This window comes from Benincasa hispida, chromosome 12, assembly GCF_027475165.1.
Source record: "Benincasa hispida cultivar pf3 chromosome 12, pf3_genome.v1.1, whole genome shotgun sequence".
Classification (NCBI taxonomy): domain Eukaryota; kingdom Viridiplantae; phylum Streptophyta; class Magnoliopsida; order Cucurbitales; family Cucurbitaceae; genus Benincasa; species Benincasa hispida.
This window is the reverse complement of record NC_143489.1, coordinates 39,978,171-39,998,523: the sequence shown is the minus strand read 5'-3', so window position 1 is coordinate 39,998,523 and position 20,353 is coordinate 39,978,171. Positions and strand designations below refer to the sequence as shown.

General features: G+C 35.3%; 1 pseudogene; it reads left to right on the top strand.

The window, feature by feature from the left end:
* Positions 1–5,235: 5,235 nt before the first annotated feature.
* On the top strand, positions 5,236–9,297 carry LOC120067496 (uncharacterized; annotated as a pseudogene).
* The last annotated feature ends 11,056 nt before the right edge of the window (positions 9,298–20,353 follow it).

The following is a 20,353-nucleotide window of genomic DNA, read 5'->3' as shown; positions in this document are numbered from 1 at the left end:
TACTAGTTGTAGATGACCTGAGGTTCGTTTTAACGGAGGAATGTCCTCCTTTTTCCAGTTCAAATGCAAACTATTTTCACAATGACGCTTCAAAGGTTTAGGACAAAAGCCGCTGAAGGGTGGTCAATTTATCCCTCCTCTGAATTGAGACATTCTCAACCAGCCATTAATACTAGAACAACTCTTGTTCCGATAATGACTAGCCATCATTGATTTGGTCAAGAAATCATTAACTTGCTTAACAATTTCCTGTAAGTGTGACCTGTCATTTTAGGCCCTAGAGTTTCGCCCCAAGCAGACAATCCGAAGGGAAAAAATCTGATTGGGGCAAAAACTAAAGTGACCCTATCCATTTCTAGAGTTCACCTTGATATTGACCAATTACAAAAAACCCATCCGAAGGTGGATACTCCCAGTGCGCCATGAGAGAGCGCAAGAATGATCTCACGGTCCGAACCAATGAAGAAGACTGCAAGAAATGTTGACACACACCCTTCTCCCACTTACTATAAATACTCTCTTCGTCCACCTTAATATTGACTAATGCAAACATCATCCGATGGGGGATGCTCCCAGGGCACTACGAGGCCAAACATGAATCTTACGGCGTGAACATTCACGGAGAAATGTGAGTGGAATCATTGACATATCATATATATCTCTTCCTCCCACTGAGTATTTTATAACCTAAGGTTTAGTTTACTTAGAAAAAACACGGCTAACAATCACTTAGTGATAACTTGTAGAAATACAAGTTATTTATACTGCTTTATTTAGATATTGCAGCCAAAAGAGAGGAAAGTTGCGTCGATTGTATGGAAATTGGCTAAGAAATACAATAATTATAAATTGTTGTCAATACACCCACTAACACCATTGCGATAGTAGAAAAGAATATTTGAAGTCTGTTTTGCAGGAAATCAAGTCACCGTATGCGCTCATGGCTAAAGAGAAAAAGATTAACGCATCTACGTTGCATTGCACCCATCATTCAGGAATGAATATGCAATCAACACAATGACGGCGCGTGCGAAAATCAATCCACAGCTGAACTTCAACCGCATGCGGTAATAAAAAACAACATCGCATGCGGGCACATGATCGAAAGCTGCAAATGAGCAAGATATCACGGAGGATTTTGGCACGTGTACAACTAACCGTTGTGCATCTTCGGCGGATGGATTACATAACAGAAGGAATATTTATTCCACCATTCTCAGAATTTTCATAACAATTAAAGTGGGGATCACAAGTCAGAGAGTCAAAGCTTTTGTCTATAAATACCCTCAAAGAATTCACTGAAAGATATACTTGATACGGGGGATAATTGATACGAGGCTATTGAGAGAGAGGCTGATCTGAGTGCCGATTGGAGAAGATCCGGGAATAAAAGAGACAAGGCTGAGAGGTGAGTCTCAGGGCGAATCATTCCAAATCCCCATCGTGAAGCTCTGTACCTAGATCAACTCTACCGGTTGAGCAAGCCTGAGAGGGAAGCTCATCCTTCCATTCACTCCATCTACGCCGGTAAGAAATATTTCTATCCAAATTGGTGTCAAGACATTGGCACTCTTCTGTATCTGTTTTTAACTCTTATTCATCAATTGTATTTCATCTTCTTAGTCTAAATCATTCACAACCATGTATTAGACGCTTGATTTTATAACTAAATGTCATGATCATTCTCATTTCCTCATTTCTGTCTATTTTCGTTCCTTCATTAATCGCGTTCTCCACGATATTTTCTTAATCCCGTGGTGATTAATATGAATTAAACAAGTAATTTAATCTGTGCTAAAAAAATAAAGACGTTTAGTTAAAGCATGTTAGACGACATCTTCACCTGTGAGAGCAGAAGTGAAGATGCCATTCTGATCTATTGAGAGAAGGTTAGAAGAATGCGTTAACTAAAGCAAGAAGTACTTCCAGAGATGGAAGCAACCTTTCGTTCACTACGTTCGTCCCTGTTTCACACAGAGATGTGGGAAGCGCGGCTGATCATTGAAAGGTGTATGCCAAGGGAAAGCAGAACCACTCTTATATCTTTAACGCAATTAAGGAACTTGCGATATTTGTACTAATTACCATTTCTCTTTCTGCTTCGCATATAAGCCTTGCCACCACATAACACGACCTTTGTATAATCTTCACAGTCAATCTCAACCTCGGTATCTTGTATCATGTAACCTATATCTTGTATCATTATAGCTTAGGTTTATTTTATCGCAATTTACTTTATTATTGCATTTTTATCGCTTATCTATACTTTATTGCACAATTTACTTTATCGCATGTACAAACCACACTTATATTAAATTGAAAAACCCCCGGTCGCATATATCATGAACGTAACACAATCAACCTAAAGCAATCCCTGTGTTCGACCTCGGATCACTCCAAGAAACTTGCGGTGGAATTATACTTGGTTCCATCGCAAGGAAACTTGTGACAACGCACAGCATACTACAAGAACATTCATTAATAACACATACATCTAGAAGTAGTATCGCATATCATTGTAATCATCCATGCGTTGTATGACATAAGAAGATAAATTTTTTTCGTTCATATTCATATTTGTCCACATGCTTAAAATAAAAGCATCAATTTTTATGTGATCACGTTTATGGCATCATCACTTAGTAAAAATTATTAGTCGAATTTTTTTAAGTTAATCAACCTTAGGTAGAACACTAAGTGGGAGGAAAATATTGTATATGATACTTCCATTTCCTTTCATGTTTGTCCTTAAAAGTTCAGACCATGAGTCTATGCTCGGCCTCGAGACACCTTAGCTTGTATCCCTGTACGGATGATGTTTGCATAGATTAATTACAAGGTGAATAGAGAGAGTGTTTATAGTAAGTGGGGGAGGGACGTGTGTCAATACATCCTACGGTCTCTTTCATTAGTTTATAAGAAACTTTCATGCTCGATCTCGAGGCACCTTTACTTGTGTCCCCCTATGAGGTGTTTGCATGAATTTTTACTCAAACTCCATAAATGGATAGGGTTACTTTTTTTTTTTCCTCAATCGGTTTTTTCTACGGTTAGACTCATTGGGGCGAAACTCTAAAATATAAAATGAAGGGTTACACTTACAAAAGAATGTTAAGTAAGTTAATGATTTCTACACTGAACAATGGTGACTGATCATTATAGGAATAAGGATTATTCTGGTGTAATTATTAGTTGAGAATGTTTCAATTCAGGGAAGAGGTAACTGATCACCTTACGATGGCTTTTATTCTAACCCACTGAAGCATCATTACAAAATAAATGTCAGTTAGGTTCATTAGAATTTTGTGATGTGAATTCAACCATTGAACCATTGCATGTACCTAAAGGACCAATTACAGGAAGCAAGGCAAAGAAGATTCAAGAGGCATTCACACTACATCTTCAAAAACTAGCAAATTCACAAGAACCGACAAATAATTTTGAGACCAAAGTTTTATATAATGTTAATTCAATGAGTAAAGAAGAGAATGGAATGAAGATAGCATGGGAAAAGTCCTATAGTTTGGAAGATGACACGGTGGTAAAAGAAAAATTGTGCAGTGAAGAAAATGTTGTCAAGTGTGCACTGATAGGGAAATGTGATGTCAAACCTTGTCAAATGTGCATATCTACTTCGCCACCTTCTAGAGGAGATATTTAAGGCAATTTGAAGACTTTCTACATTCCTAGTTTTGCATTTTAACTTATAATTTAGTATGCAATTAAGTTTCAAGTTTCTAGGTGTTATTTTCTACAATTTATAATTAATTATATTTGAATGAATTTTGAGTTTCTTGGTCTATCCACGACCATCTGGCCTATAAAATGGCTTGTAATGTTCTTCAAAACTCAAATTATCCATAGTTAAAAAATCTTGTGCTTTTTCAACCCTTTGGTGTTGTCTTTTTCTTTCAAATCTTGCTTTAGATTTGATGTTTAAATCAATTCATTGATTAGTCTTGATCAAGCTAATTCTGGAGTGAGTTGCCTTAGGATCTAAGAGTGACCATCATAGATTCTAAGTATTAACTAAGTTAGCTTTCTTAATGAGTTTTTGTAAGGATCCTAGAAGGACCTCTAGCTTTGCATCCAACAACCATCGCGAATGCTTATCATTTGGTATCAGAGCATTTGTTCATCGTTCTTGGTGACTTTAGATGTGTTATCTTTACTTTATTTCAATTTATTTTTATTTCAATTTTTTTCTCCAAAGCAATTACTTACATCTTGTACTTCAAGACATACTACAACTTGTCTTGAAAATTTCTTCAAATCAGCTCTTGGATCATAAAAGAAAAAAAAAGTCAAAAAAAAAAAAAAAACAAAACAAAACAATAGCAAAAAAAAAAAAAAAAAATCAAAGATCCAAGGCACATGAAAGTTTCTTGTCATTCATTTGAAAAAAAAAATCCATATATTTTTTTTAGCCTATGTTTAGTTACTCTAGTCTTAGTTTGTGAGAGTTGATCATTTTGAATTGGTTTTTATCAAACTTTTAGTGAGATTGCACCAAAAATATAAGCCAACCCTTACATATTTGATCCAGTACCAAAAGCCTACCCTTGAGTGATAAACACGAGTGTTCTTGAGTGAAATTGGTGAGAAGTGTGGTGAGGTCCTTTTATTACTAACTTCAAAATGTCACAGGGTGAAGGAGTACCACAAGTACAAGATACTAATATGGCTATTCTTCAAGCCATTCAAGGCATGATGGAAATGATGACGAAAGATAGGCCAGAAAGGAGGGCACAACAACAAAGAGTCTTACAAGAATATGAGGAAGTATTTGACTTAGTTGAACAAGAAAGACAAATTAGAGGAAGAGGAAACGTGAGAGGAAGAGGAAGATATAATATGCACCCTAGACGAGGAGAAAGAATCCATGAAGATAGAGATAGTGGAATCAAGCTCAAAATTCCACCATTCTGTGGAACGTTGGATGCGAAGGCATACTTGGATAGGAAGATAGAACATGTGTTTGATTGCAACACATTTAGTGAGAATAAGAAGATGAGACTTGCCATTGTCGAATTCAGTAACCATGCAGGAAATTGGTATCAACATCTCAAATCCAAGAAAAGAAGGAAAGAGGAGGATCCCATTGAAATTTGGGAAGAACTTAAAGAAGCCATGAGAAAGAGGTATATTCCAAAACATTATGAAAGAGATTTGAGAACTAAATTGCAAGTTTTGAGGTAGGGAACAAAAAGCGTTTTAGCTTAATATTAACAAGAGATGGAAACTTTGATGGAAAGAGCAAATATTCGAGAAGAAGAAGAAGACACCATGTCTAGATTCTTTGGAGGTTTAAATCGAGAAATTTCTCATCTCGTTGATAGATATCCACAACTATACTTAGAAGATATGTATCATTATACAATCAAAATTGAAGAACAATTGAGAGAAGAAAAGGAACATTCCAAGAGGTATAATTCTAAAGCTAATACCTTTTCAAATTCTAATATTCGGAACAAGGATGGTTTTGTGAATAAGGTGAAGCAAAAGGGAAGTTTGTGGCTCCTAAAAGAGTGGAAGCCTGGAGCACCTATACTAAAAAGAATGAAGCTTCAAATGAGGAAAGAGAGAAATCTAGTTCCATTCAATGTTGGAAGCGCAAAGGATTTGGGCACACGAGCAAAGATTGTGTCAATAAAAAGGTCATGGTCATAAGAAATGAAATTATTGATTCAGAAGATTAATATGATGCACAAGGTGGTCAACTTGAGGAAGAATCTGAAGTCTTTGATGATGAGTACATTGAAGAAGGTAACTCCATATCCTTAATTGCAAGAAGAGTACTTAATGTACAAATCAAGGAGGAGAAAGTTGAAGATCAAAGGGAGAACTTATTTCACACAAGGTGCTTGATTGAAGGAACCCCATATAGCTTGGTGATTGATAGTGGAAGTTGCACAAATGTAGTAAGTAGTTTTCTTGTAAAAAGACTCCAACTCACTACTCCTCCACATCCAAAATCATATAAACTTCAATGGTTAAGAAACAAAGGAGAATTGAAGGTAAACTCCCAAGTTCTTATTTCTTTTACTTTGGGAAGATATAAGGACGAGGTTCTTTGCGATGTAGTACCTATGCATGCGAGTGATATGTTATTGGGCCGACCTTGGCAATATGATAGAGAAGTCACATATGATGGTTTGTTGAACAAGTACACATTTACTTTTAATGGGAAGAAGTTTACTTTGCTTCCATTATCTCCATATGAAGTACAATACGATCAAGTGAAATTAGAAAAGAAAAGAAAAGAATTTGAGGATCAAGAGAGGAGAGAAGAAAGTAAGTTAAAGGAGAAGAGCGAAAAAAAAAGACAAAAGTGAAGGGCAAAAAATGAGTGAAAACCAAGAGAGAAAAAAAAGTGATTTTGAGGGGAAAAAAAGAGAGAGTGAGTTTGGTTATGAGAGAGGGGGAAGAGAGGAATATGTTTCATTCGAAGCACCAAACTTTGTACTTATGTGCAAAGGAATGTGGTTAGTAACTGAACCTAACTCTAATGATAGTTTGCCTAGTGCTTTTAAATCTCTTTTGCAAGAATTTAATGACATGTTTCCACATGAAGTTGCACCTACGGGTCTACCTCCTTTAAGAGGAATTGAGCACAAAATTGACTTCATACTCGAGGCAACGCTTCCAAATATGGCGGTCGATAGGACCAATCCAATCGAGGCCAAGGAAATTCAAAGGTAAGTGCAAGAACTCATAGATAAAGGTTCTGTTCAAGAAAACATGAGTCCTTGTTCAGTTCCAGTCATTTTGGTACCCAAAAGGATGGAACATGGAGGATGTGTGTTGATTGTCGAGCCATCAACAAAATAATGATAAATTATTGACATCTTATTCCTAGATTGAATGACATGCTACATGAATTACATGGTGCAAACTTGTTTTCAAAAATTGATCTTAAAAGTGGTTAACATCAAATTCGAATGCATGTGGAGATGAGTGGAAAACGACTTTCATAACAAAAATTGGTCTTTATGAGTGGCTTGTTATGCCATTTTGTCTTACATGCACCAACTACTTTTATGAGGCTAATGAATCATGTTTTGAGAGAATACATTGGAAAATTTGTTGTGGTATACTTACTTAAACTTAGAGAAGAAAAGCTTTATGCCAATTTTAAAAAGTGTAGTTTTTGATGGACCAAGTCCATTTCATAGGATTCATTGTTGGAAAGGATGGGGTGAAAGTTGATGAAGAAAAGGTCAAGGCTATTCAAGAGTGGCCAACGCCCATCAATGCAACCGATGTGAGATCTTTTCATGGTTTGGCTAGTTTTTATAGGAGGTTTATTAAGGATTTCAGTAGCATAGCCTCACCATTGAATGAATTTGTTAAAAAGTATGTGAAATTTGAATGGAAAGAAAAGCAAAAAATTCATTCAATGAATTGAAAGATAAATTGACTAATACACCTTGTCTTGCTTTACCTAACTTTGACCAATCTTTTGAAATTGAATGTGATGTAAGTGGGATAGGGACTGGAGCTGTTTTGATGTAAGAAAAGAGGCCAGTCATATTATTTAGTGCACAACTTAGATACCCTACATATGATAAGGAATTACATGCACTTGTAAGGGCTTTTCAACTTTGGCAACATTACTTGTGGCCAAAAGAGTTCGTCATCCACATAGATCATGAAAGATTAAAGCACCTCAAAAGCCAAATAAAGTTGAATAAGAGGCATGCTAAATTGGTAGAGTTCATTGAGACATTTCCATATGTCATTCATTACAAGAAAGTAAGGATAATGTGGTGGTTGATGCGTTATCAAGAAGGTATGCATTGTTTTCTTCCCTTAGTGCAAAAATTCTTGGTTTTAAACACATGATTGATTTGTACAAAGTAGAGACATTTAAATTTCATGATGTGTATATTCAATGTTTAGAAGGGAAAAATGTGCATGATTATATTGTGTTTGATGAAATGCTTTTTAGGAAAGGAAAACTTTGTATTCCTAAGTGTTCCATTCGAGAGTTACTTGTGAAGGAAGCTCATGGGGGAGGATTAATGGGACATTTTGGGGAATTTAAACATATAACAAGTTGGTTGAACATTTTTATTGGTCGAAAATGAGAAATGATGTGAATAAAGTGTGCAAACAATGTTTCAAATGTAAGGAGTCTAAGTCTAAGACACAACCACATGGTCTTTACACACCTTTAGATGTTTCTAATGAACCTTGGTTGACATTAGCATGGATTTTATTTTAAGACTACCAAAGATTAGGAGACATCATGATAGCATTTTTGTGGTGGTTGATAGGTTTAGTAAAGTGACACATTTCATACCATGTAATAAAACAGATGATGTCACTAACATCACTAATCTTTTCTTTAGGGAAGTGGTTAGATTGCATGGAATTCCTAAGACTATTGTTAGTGATAGAGATGCAAAATTTTTAAGTCATTTTTGGAAAGTTTTGTGGAGTAAATTGGGAACTAAGTTTTTGTTTTCAATAACTTGTCACCCACAAACCGATGGGCAAACTAAGGTGGTTAATAGAACATTGGGAACTTTGCTTAGGTCACTAATGTCTAAAAATCTCAAGTCTTGGGAGAATACTCTACCTTTTGTAGAGTTTGCTTACAATAGAGCAATACATAACACCACTCCTTTTTCGCCTTCTGAGGTTGTGTATAGCTTCAATCCATTAACTCCTTTAGATTTTTCACCCTTTCCACCTAATAGTTTACTAGTGATGCAATTGTTTCAAGGGCAGAATACATAAAAAATTTGCATAAAGAAGTCAAAGAAAGGATTGAAAAGAAGAATCAAAAGCTTGTCAATAGCAAGAACCAAGGGAGGAAGAAAATGATTTTTAAGCCTAGTGATTGGGTTTGGGTTCATCTATGAAAGGAAAATTTTCTATATCAAAGGATGTCTAAACTTCAACCAAGAGGAGATGGTCCATTTCAAGTGATAAAGCGGATCAATGATAATGCCTACAAATTGGATCTTCGAGGTGAGTACACGTAAGTTCTACTTTCAATGTGGTTGACTTGACTCCTTTTGATGTAGGGAATGAAGACCTTGATATGAGAACAAATTCTTTTAAAGAAATGGGGGTTGATGTGAATTCAACCATTGCACCATTTCATGTACCTAAAGGACCAATTACAAGAAGCAAGGCAAAGATTCAAGAGGCATTCACACTACATCTTCAAAAACTAGCAAATTCACAAGAATTGAAAAATAATTTTGAGACCAAAGTTTTATATAATGTTAGTTCAATGAGTCAAAAAGAGAATGGCATGAAGATGGCATGGGAAAAGTCCTATAGTTTGGAAGATGACATGGTAAATAAAAGTGTGCAGATTTTGTAAAGAAATGTTGTCAAGTGTGCACTGCATGGGGAAATGTGATGTTAAACCTTGTCAAACGTGCATATCTACTTTTCTGCCTTCTAGTGGAGATATTTAAGGTAATTTGAAGACTTTCTATATTCCTAGTTTTGCATTTTCACTTATAATTTAGTATGCAATTAAGTTTCAAGTTTCTAGGTGTTATTTTCTACAATTTGCAATTAATTATATTTGAATGAATTTTGAGTTTCTTGGTCTATCCACGACCATCTGGCCTATAAAATGGCTTGTAATGTTCTTCAAAACTCAAATTATCCATAGTTAAAAAATCTTGTGCTTTTTCAACCCTTTGGTGTTGTCTTTTTCTTTCAAATCTTGTTTTAGATTTGATGTTTAAATCAATTCATTCGATTAGTCTTGATTAAGCTAATTCTGGAGTGAGTTTTCTTAGGATCTAAGAGTGACCATCATAGATTCTAAGTTTGATCTTAGTTAGCTTTCTTTGTGAGTTTTTGCAAGGATCCTAGAAGGACCTCTAGCTTTGCATCCAATAAGCATCGCGGGCGCTTATCATTTTGCTAAATTGATTGGTTTTAATTGGGTAATGCATGAATAACTAATATAAATAAATTGTATGGTTTCAGCTACTATCATGATGATGAGCACTAGTTTAAACTTACTTTTTACTAATAAATTGAACGAGAATATTTACACAAGTTGGAAGAATACTATTAACAATATGCTAATTATAGATGACTTGAGATTCGTCTTTGTTGAGGTGTGTCCTCAAGTCCTTATTAGCAATGGATCTCGAAACGTTTGGGATGCATATGACAGATGGGTCAAGGTGAATGAAAAAGCCCGAGCATATATTTTGGCCAGCTTATTTGAAGTCTTGGCCAAGAAGCACTAACCTATGGTCACAGCTCATGAGATAATGGATTCATTGGGGGAGATGTTTGGACAATCGTCCACACAACTCTGCTATGATGCTTTTAAGTACATCTTCAATACCCGTATGAAAGAAAGGGCCTCTATTCATGAACATGTTCTAAACATGATGGTCCACTTTAATGTGGCTGAGATCAACGAGTCTGTCATCGATGAAGCCAGTCAGGTTAGCTTCATCTAGAAAACTTTACCTAAGAGTTTCCTTTGGTTCCGTAGCAACATTGTTATCAACAAGCTTGATTGCAACCTGACCACCCTTCTTAACGACCTATAGACATACCAATCTTTGATGAAAGTCAAGGAACAAAAAGGTGAGGCAAATGTTGTCTCGTCCTCAAAGAAGTTCTACAGAGGTTCGACCTCTGAAAAGAAGTTTTAATCTTCTTCTTTCGGCACCAAAAAGTTGAAAAAGAAGAAGGGAGGAGGTTAGAGGAAAGCTAACCCTGCTACTGCCTAAAAGGGCAAGAAAGCCAAGGTTGCTAAGGGAATTGGTTTCCACTGCAACTAGAAAGGACAATAGAAACAAAACTGTCCTAAATATTTAGCAGAAAAGAAGAAGGCCAAATAAGGTAAATATGATTTACTCGTTTTGGAAACTTTTTTAGTGGAGAATGAAAATTCTACCTAGATAATAGATTCAGGCGCCACTAATCATGTTTATTCTTCCTTTTGGGGAATTATTTCCTGGGGCAGCTGGCAAATGGGGAGATGATGATACGAGTTGAAATTGGACATGTCGTCTAGACGATTGCAGTGGAAGGGCCCATTTACTTTTACAAAAATCTTACTTATTATTAGATAATGTGTATATAGTTCTTGATTTGAAAAGGCACTTTATTTTTGGAAAGTGATTGTTAGAACAAAACTATACTTTGAATTTTATTGTGAATAAAGTATTTATTTACAAACATTGTGTTCAAATTTGTTCTGCAAATCTCAAAAGTAACCTTTATGTGCTAAGGTCGTTAGCATCTAAGGCCCTCCTTAATACTTAAATGTTCAAAACCGCAGTAACTCAAAATAAAAGACAAAAGGTTCTCCTAAAGAAAATACCCAACTTTGGCATCTAAGAATAGGTCACATAAATCTCAAAGGATTGAGAGGTTGGTTACGAATGAGGCCAAATGACTAAAGGACCTTTCACTAGAAAAGGCCATAGAACCAAAGAGCTCTTAAAACTTGTACATTCAGACCTTTGTGGTCCTATGAATATTAAAGCAAAAGGAGGGTTTGAATACTTCATCTCTTTTATAGATGATTATTCAAGATATGGGTATGTTTACTTAATGCAACATAAGTCGAAAGCCCTTGAAAAGTACAAGGAGTACAAAGCCGAAGTTGAAAATGCATTAGATAAAAAAATTAAGACACTTTGAACTAATCGAGGTGGAGAGTGTATCAGAAAGGAGAAATTGAATCTTGTTAGACATGGTTCGATCTATGATGAGTTACATTCATTTACTTGTTTCATTTTGGGGTTATGCAGTGTAGACTGCAGCTTATATTTTGAACTATGCTCCGTCCAAGAGTGTTTCTGAAACACCTTTGGAACTATGGAATGGCCGTAAAGGTATAGATGAATTCACCATGAATTCTTAACCTCTATTACTCTGCAGCAGAATGGAGTTATAGAGAGGAAAAATCGGATACTTTAGGAGATGGCTTGAGTGATGTTACATGCAAAACATCTTCCATTCCAGTTTTGGGCAGAAGCACGAAACACAACATGTCATATCCTCTATAGAGTTTTTTTTTATGACAAGGTACCTCAAGCACAATTTATGAAATATGGAGAGGGAGAAAACTGACTATGAAATACTTCCACATCTTTAGAAGTACTTGCTACATTCTTGTTGACAGAGAGGCTAGAGGAAATGGGATTTCAAATTGAATGAAGGGGTTTTTCTTGGATATTCCAAAAATAGTCGAGCTTACCTGTTGAACTCGTACTATAATGGACTCCATTAATGTTGTGATCGATGATGATGTAGCCTCTTACAATTTTACTTCTATAGAAGAAGAAGATTCCAACACTACTCCATTTGTCAATTCTAATGTTCCCAACATCTCGTCTGGCATGCCTTCCAACATGAATTTGGAAATCCCTATGGAGGTCAACCAGAGTGCTTATGAGCAGGCGGAAGCTAGTAACAAGCAAGCTTCCAACAGGGTTCGTAAAAATCATCCCTCTAGTAACATGGTGATCTTGAAGAAGGGGTGACAAGTAGAAGGGTAGATAAAGTCAATTATCTTAAGATAGTAATATTTACTTCACTTTCCCTGTTGAACCAAGAAATGTCAAAGAAGCTCTTAAAGATTAATGTTGGGTCAATACCATGCAAGAATAACTTAAGCAATTTGTAAGAATTGATGTCTGGACTCTTGTTCCCAGGCTTTAATATGTGAATGTAATTGTCGCAAAGTGGATTTTCAAAATTAAGACTGATGAGAATGGAAATGACATTAGCAATAAATCCAAATTAGTGGCTCAGGGGTATACTCAAATGGAAAGCGTGGATTTTGATAAAACCTTCGCTCCTATTGCAAGACATGAAGCTATCATACTCTTCTCAATATTTCTTGTCTTCTAAAATTCAAACTATATTAAATAGATCTGAATAGTACTTTATTGAATGAATTTCTTAATGAAAAGTGTATGTTGCTGAACATAAAGGATTTGTGGAACCTCCTCACCCTATATATAAATTCAAAAAGGCCCTTTATGGCCTCAAACAGGCACCCAGAGCCTAGTATGAACATTTAACTCAATTTCTTGTCACTAATGGCAAGTCGAGGAGAAGTTGATAAAACTCTTTTTGTGAAAAAAATCTCGTGAGAATTTTGTGATTGTCCAAATTTATGTTCATGACATTGTATTCGGAGGGATGTTGTAGGAGATGGTCGAGCTCTTTGTGAAATAAATATAGGAAGAATTCGAGATGAGCATGGTAAGAGAACTATCCTATTTTCTAAAATTTCAAATAAAGTAACTAAATGAGGGAATCTTTATTTCTCAAAGCAAATATGCCAAAAATTTAGTGAATAAATTTGGCCTTGAAAATGATAATGCTAAAAGAATTCCTGCTCAAGTTGGTGAGAGTCTATACAGGAGCATCATTGGAAGCTTACTCTATTTAACAGTGAGTAGAATAGATATTGCTTTTACTATAGGTGTGTGTGCCAAATATCAATCTTGTCCTAAAAATAGTCATTTTTTTAGTGCAAGAAGGATAATCAAATATAAATGACACAAGCGAATATGTTTTACCGTATACGTTTGATGAAGCAAATGTTACTAGAGTATGATGTCCCGTAAGATGTCATGACTCTTTACTGTGACAACATGAATGCAATTAATATATCCAAAAATCTAGTTGATCACAATCCTACTAAACATATTGACATAAGATACCTTTATTCGTGACCTTGTAGAAAGTAAGTAGATCATGTTAGAGCATGTCAACACTAAAAATAATTAGCAAACATTTTTACCAATACTTTATATGTTGACCGACTTGAGGCCCTGGGATCAGCTTTGGGTCTTTGTGTCGTGAAGGCATAACAATTAAATTCATAGGTTATTCAGTTGAAGATCTCGGCCCATCAAGCATGCAAGCTGATGCGTTATTTTATGAAGTGAAATTATGGATGATATGCGATGGTGAAATTGCGTTGAGCACTCAAGTTTCCTCAGTGGAATCCAAGTGTAAATTCCACTGAGTTTCCTGGTAAGTCCAAGGTCGAACTCAGGGACTTGTGAAAACAGGTTGCGGTGGTAATTTTTATGAAAACTTTGCGGTGACCAAATAAATCAATAGTTGTTGAGGTTGTTGTGTTACGGTGATGAAAAATAAATAAATGCGGTGGACTTGAGAAAAAGTTGGATTGCATGATAGATGCACTGAATATGCAGATGAACAGGTTGAGAAGATCTTTAGCTATCGTTACCTAGGAATGTGTCAAACTATACGATCATACTACAACCATGCACAACAAGTCATTTTCCAATGCAAATGGGATGCTCCTAAGTCTAGGACGCATGTGTTGAATGCAGAAGTATCCATAGAGCTTATTCCTAAGTCTCTACTCTTGTCCTATGCGATGATGCAAGATGCATAAAGGTAAGATGACCACAGACAATTATATCCTATCTCTAGGATGCATGCGATGCATTAATAGCAAATAGTGCTTATTCCTAAGCTCCTATCTCTTGATTATGTGTTCTAATCTGACTCTCTCGAGCCTAGATTCTAACCTGACTTTCTCAAGCCTAGATCCTGTCCATAGACTACCCTCCCAAATATCTTTAATGAACGAATGAAGCATACACAATACAAGATAATCGCATAGAATGAAGATTCCCAGTTGTACTAGCAAAATGCTTCTCAACCCATTCAACAGATTTAGCTACTCATGCGTGAATAACAGAGAGTGAATAGATATAGAGAAGGAAATTCCATTTTTATAAATGAGTTTGAATACAAAATAACAATGGAAGATAAAGGTAGAGAGCCTGGTAGCAATTCCTTGCTGACCGAGGCTTTTACACTGTTAGTCTCTATTCGGTTCTAAAGATATTCCTACTTCTGTAGGCGTCAGCCCTCTCTCTGTTCTGGTAGCTTCTGGCGCTCTCTCAAGCTTACTGGAATGATCTGTTGGCACAACATTCTTCTCTCGTGTCTACCGTAAAATGAAAGAAAATCTAAGAACAAGGCTATACTATGAATAGAACGGTGAACTTATAAAAACTGTTGAATTGACTAAACCCTTTTCTGAAGGATGCCTTTGGTATTTATAGAACTTCCAGAAAGTAAGGCGGCTTCTCTCTCATGATTGTACAAATGGGACGGTTTTAATTTCTAACTGATGCGCCGAATATTTGTCACCAAAAAGCTGAATGTACTTGTTCGTTAGCGGCTGTCAACTTAATTCGGATTCCACTGTCATCAGCTTTCTGTCCCATCATGATTAATTGTGTCTTTCACCCAGATGCGCTCACCATGTTGCACCAACCAAGTTGCAGTAATCCTTTTTAGGCAAATGTTTGCGAACGCAATCACCGCAAAGCTTTGCGGTAATGTTGTGCTCGACCAATGATTTCCTATGATCGCAATTTACACCTTGTGTCAACGCATATTCTGCATAAAAACACAAAAATCAACTATTCCTATCCGATGAACGCATGCGGCTGCAATATAATAAACTTAATGCTTTTTAGATGCAATCTAACACATTTTATCAACGCAGGCCAACATTGTTTAAGAACTTAGCATTATGAACGTACATTTTTGCCCGTTATCACAAGCCCATGAAGTTATTCATGTAAATAACCACCGTAATTGTGGTTGTTTGGAGTTCAAGGAAGTCTAATTGCTTTTTGGATTTAAACTGTTAGCAGTTTAATCGTGACAGGCTTCCTTGTTGTGTTGTGAGTTTGTTCTTCCCTCAACCGTCTTTTTAGAAATTTTTTGTACTTGCTTTTCATACTAAGTCTCCACTGATGGTGAGTACTCATCAAGAAACTCACACTTCTAACAAAAAAATGGTGAGATACAAAGAGAAAGTCAAACGAGAGCTACATGTTTCTAAGGATGTTCCTCTCGCTTTAATCAACAAATGTCGAGTTTGTATGCATGGACTCCCTGCTCAACAGAATGAATCGGAGTTCTTCCTCCCTCGACGAAATGGAGATGCTTTGGTGCAGGATTGATTAACGCAACAAAAGAAAAAGAAAAGTTTAGCTTCTCTGCTTTGATATTGTTTGATCTTATTAAACTTGGGTTATAAATTCGTCTAGATATTGAAAATCGACTTCAAGTGATTCATTCGATCACATGCATGATTTTATAGCCTTACCTAGAAACCCTAAGGAGATTGCCAAACCATTTGTTAATGTTCAAGTAGAAGCTCGGGATTCTGAGACTAGATTAGTTGCTGATGATAATCTTGCATCTGGTTCTAGTACTATGTGATTATACAGTTCATGCTTCTGATACTGTTTTGGGAGAAAATGTTTCTATTCCTAGAAGTTTTGAGACTGTTAAATTGTCGATAAGTATTGAGACTACTGTTGAGATTGTTGCTGAGTTAGAAGAAATTGAAGGTGTGAATATCTCTGAAGAAAATGTTTTACAGTTTGTTGTTGAGAATATTATTTATGCATCTTCTATGCTTAATGCTATTGATTCGCAAAATGCTTATGAATTCTGGTTGTTGCTAATATTGAACCTAGTAAAGAGGCTCAAACTGTTGAAGAGAATGTCAAGACTCTGGTTGAGTCTTCCCCTTTACTAGATCAAAGACTTGTGACAGATGATTTATTGACTACTGAGACTTCTGAGAATGTGAAAAATGTTGCTTTATCTGATGTTATCACTGAGTCCAATGATCAAATTCATGAGAATTTTCCTCGCTCTACTCATTCCGATGACAAAGACGGTGAAGACAATATTACTATTACAGAGGTTCTATCAAAGAAAACAGTTGTTGATGCTGGTGTCTCTGATGTTGGTAATGTTGATGTTGATGCCTCCTTTGCGATGGCTAAAAATGAATATGAGAAAACTGCTTCTGAGGAAGCTTCAAATTGGGGATTCAAGAGCAGCTCGAACAATGATGATACTAGTTATGTTCGTGTCACTAGGGCCTCTACTTCAGGCCAAAAGAAAACAACCAACAACTTCCAACGTTCCTTCTGTGCCTTTAGATGGTGTTTCCTTCCACTTTGAGGAGGGTGTCAGCTTGTGGAAGTACATTATTAAGCGAAAATTGTGGATAAGAAAGAGTTATCTGACCGTACTCCAGAGGCCGTTGAGCTTATGTAGTTGATTCATGCTACTGGCCTTGAACAAACTGTTTTGAGCTTGGGACCCTACTATCCATAGCTTGTTCGTGATTTTATTTTGAATCTTCCTTCTAGTTTTGCAGATTTAGCTAGCCCAAATTATCAAAGGGAGTTTATTACATGCCATCAATTTGTTTTCTCTGATAATTTGATTAATCATTTTTTGCATCGTAATGTGCCCGAGAATGTGAGGGAACAACGTCCTTCCCTCAGAGATTTAGTGTTTGAACTAACTATAGGAGCCCATTTGATATAGCCACGAAGGAGTCAATTGTCTACAACTATATTCAGTGTTAGATATGCCTTTCTGCACAGGATCGACATTTATAATTGACGCTCCTCTTCTCACAAATCGAGTTTACCATTTCTCTTTCCACTTTGGTGTATCAAATAGGGACTCAAGTACAGTTCAATTATGGTGTGTTTGTGCTGAACCATATTAGAAGACATATTGGGTCCACAACTCTTAATTGCCTATTTGTTTTCCTCACCTTATCTACGGTATTTTGCTATCCCAGAAGCTTGATCTTCTTTCCCCTATAGAATCTATTGGGCCTTCTCTAAGTCTCTTCTCCATCAACCCAAAACTTCTGCAGGGACACCATGTTCCTGACCTGGACACTACCACCACGACTCATCATCTTCATGGTCCAAGCAAAACTTTAATTGAGTCTTTTTTCGGTAGTCGTATCCTTCACTTGCTATCAAATGAATCTTGTGACCTTGAGTCAGTGGTGCACAAGCTTCAGGAGAGAAAAAACGAGGTTGATGAGGTACTATAGATTATGCGGTTTGTCTTATCCAGGGATGGGGGAGCTTTCTCTTCTCAACCAAGTTTTTTTTTATAGCCATAAAGAGGGGAGTTTTTAGAGATATTTTTGTGTTTGGTTCTACTTTTGGTTTTTCCTTTTGATACTTTGTTAAATTTGTTTTTGTGTTTGAGTTGATGCTGCTTGGTTTATGGTTTGGTTTTATTCTAAAAGACTTTGATGTTTGGGCTTGTTTTGTGCTGTTACCGATGATGTTATTCTTTTTGTCAAACCTTTATTTTAGACATCTTTATATTGTGGATGAATGGTTGCTTGCTTTTGTTCTGCCCATGTAAAAAAAATTATAAACCAAAAGGGAAGTTAGTTGGAGGTTTGTTTAGTTAGTTTTATAATTTTTCTAAGGTAGTAATTTCTACAGTTGTCTCAAATAAAGTCTTATTATCTATTTGTGACCACAGAGTATTTTCCTGCATAATATTTTTCTTATCTGAAAAAATCTGACTGTAATATTCTGTCCGATATTTTCCTTTATTGAAGTGGGATCTTCTTATTCCAAATGGGGATTTATTTCCTTTCTTGGATTTTATTATTTAAAGAGAATTATGTTGTCCATTTAGGTTAGTAATATTTTGTTTTATTGTTCAAAACAATTTATGTTCAACGATCGAATTGTTCTACATTGTGTTCTTGCTCGTTGCTCACTATTTCTTTGTGCAAGTTTTTCATCTGTTGAAGTGCAACACTTTGAAGTAAATCATGGTCTTAAGGGAAGCCTAAGTCATTGCTGCTAAAGAAGGGATTCTCAGTCTTAGGGGGAGCCTAAGACTCAGCTTCGTAGAAAGAGTTCTCCATCTTAGGGAGTTTCTAAGATTCATCAGTGATGGGAGTTCACTAACTAAGGGAAAAATATCTCAGTAAGAGGAGTCTCACACACTGTCAGAAGCGGAAATGTCTAACACTAATATTATCAAACTTAGGGGAGCCTAAGTACACTTGAGAGGGAGTTTCACATCTAGGGGAAACCTAAGTAGTTAGTGAGTTGAGCTGTATGTGAGTCACTATAGTGATTGTGTAATATAGATAAGTACTTCGTTGTAAACTGCTTAACTTCTTAATATCAATGGATTATCTTTTCTGGATACACTATCCCCTAGACGTAGGTAGATTATCACTTAACTGATTACCAACTTATGTGAGCTTTTACTTGTTGTTAATATTTGTTATTACAATACTTGTCAGTATTTTATGTTTAACATCTGTATTTTGAGCAGGGAGTCATTCTTACTTTTTCATGAACCATGAAAGATTAATATATATAGCTCCATTAACTTTTGTAGGTTTTGATTTAACATCCTGTTGATGAGGTGTTCAACATAAGTTTGCTAGATTACTGCAATGGTTAAGGATGATCAGTCATCGGTTTGTTTCAACTTCCTATAGAAGAGCATGTCAGTTCAACGCAATATAGTATCATTAATGAATTGAATATTATTAATACAAATCATTTTTTTTAAATTACAAATATAGCAAAAAAATTAATATCCGAATTTCGTCATGTTTTATCCTTTCAACTTTGCCTTCATTTGTATATTAGCATGTATATATATGATATACTTTAAATTTGGTCAACATCTGATATGCTTTATTTTTTATATATCAGCCAAATAGTATACTTTATTTTTTATGTATGTTAGTTAACTGATATATTTTACATAAAATAGATCACTTATGCAACCATAGAGTTAGCTGATATTTTTACATAAAATAGATCACTTATGCAACCATAGTTTTAAAATTCCATCAATATGTCGATATTTTCATCGATATTTTTACGTTTTCATGAGCTCAATATCAACATGAGGGGTGAACTGATATTTCCATTATACTATATAAAAATCCACAAAACACGAAAAATAAGTAGGAAAAAACCACTCATATTAATATAATATAAATAATAGACATGTTTACTTATTTGAGAATAATAAAATGTTTATTTACTATTTTTTTTTAATTTTTTGTTTTATAATTTTTTTAGAAATATCCATCAAAATCAATATTTCTATCGAAATTTCGATAGAATGAAGATCTTGATATTTCCCTCAACATCAATATTTTAAATCTTGTATGCATTTGATACACTCATGATTTTAATATTTCGTTTTGATATAGAGTTGTTTTCAATTGACAAGTTCAATTTCGATGTTCTAATTGGGATTTTGGCTTTAGTTTTCCTAAGTTTTCATAAATCTTATATGATTTTGATGGTATATCTTAATTGAGTTAATTGTATGAACTTATATAACTAATATAAAGTATATAAATTAATTTATTATATTTTCAAAATTTTGAAATTATTTTGATGGCATATAAGTTACATTTAAATTGACATACCAATTGTAGAATTATATATTTCATATTTTGTATAAGAGTAAAGCATATCAACAATATTTTTTATATACCAAATATGAA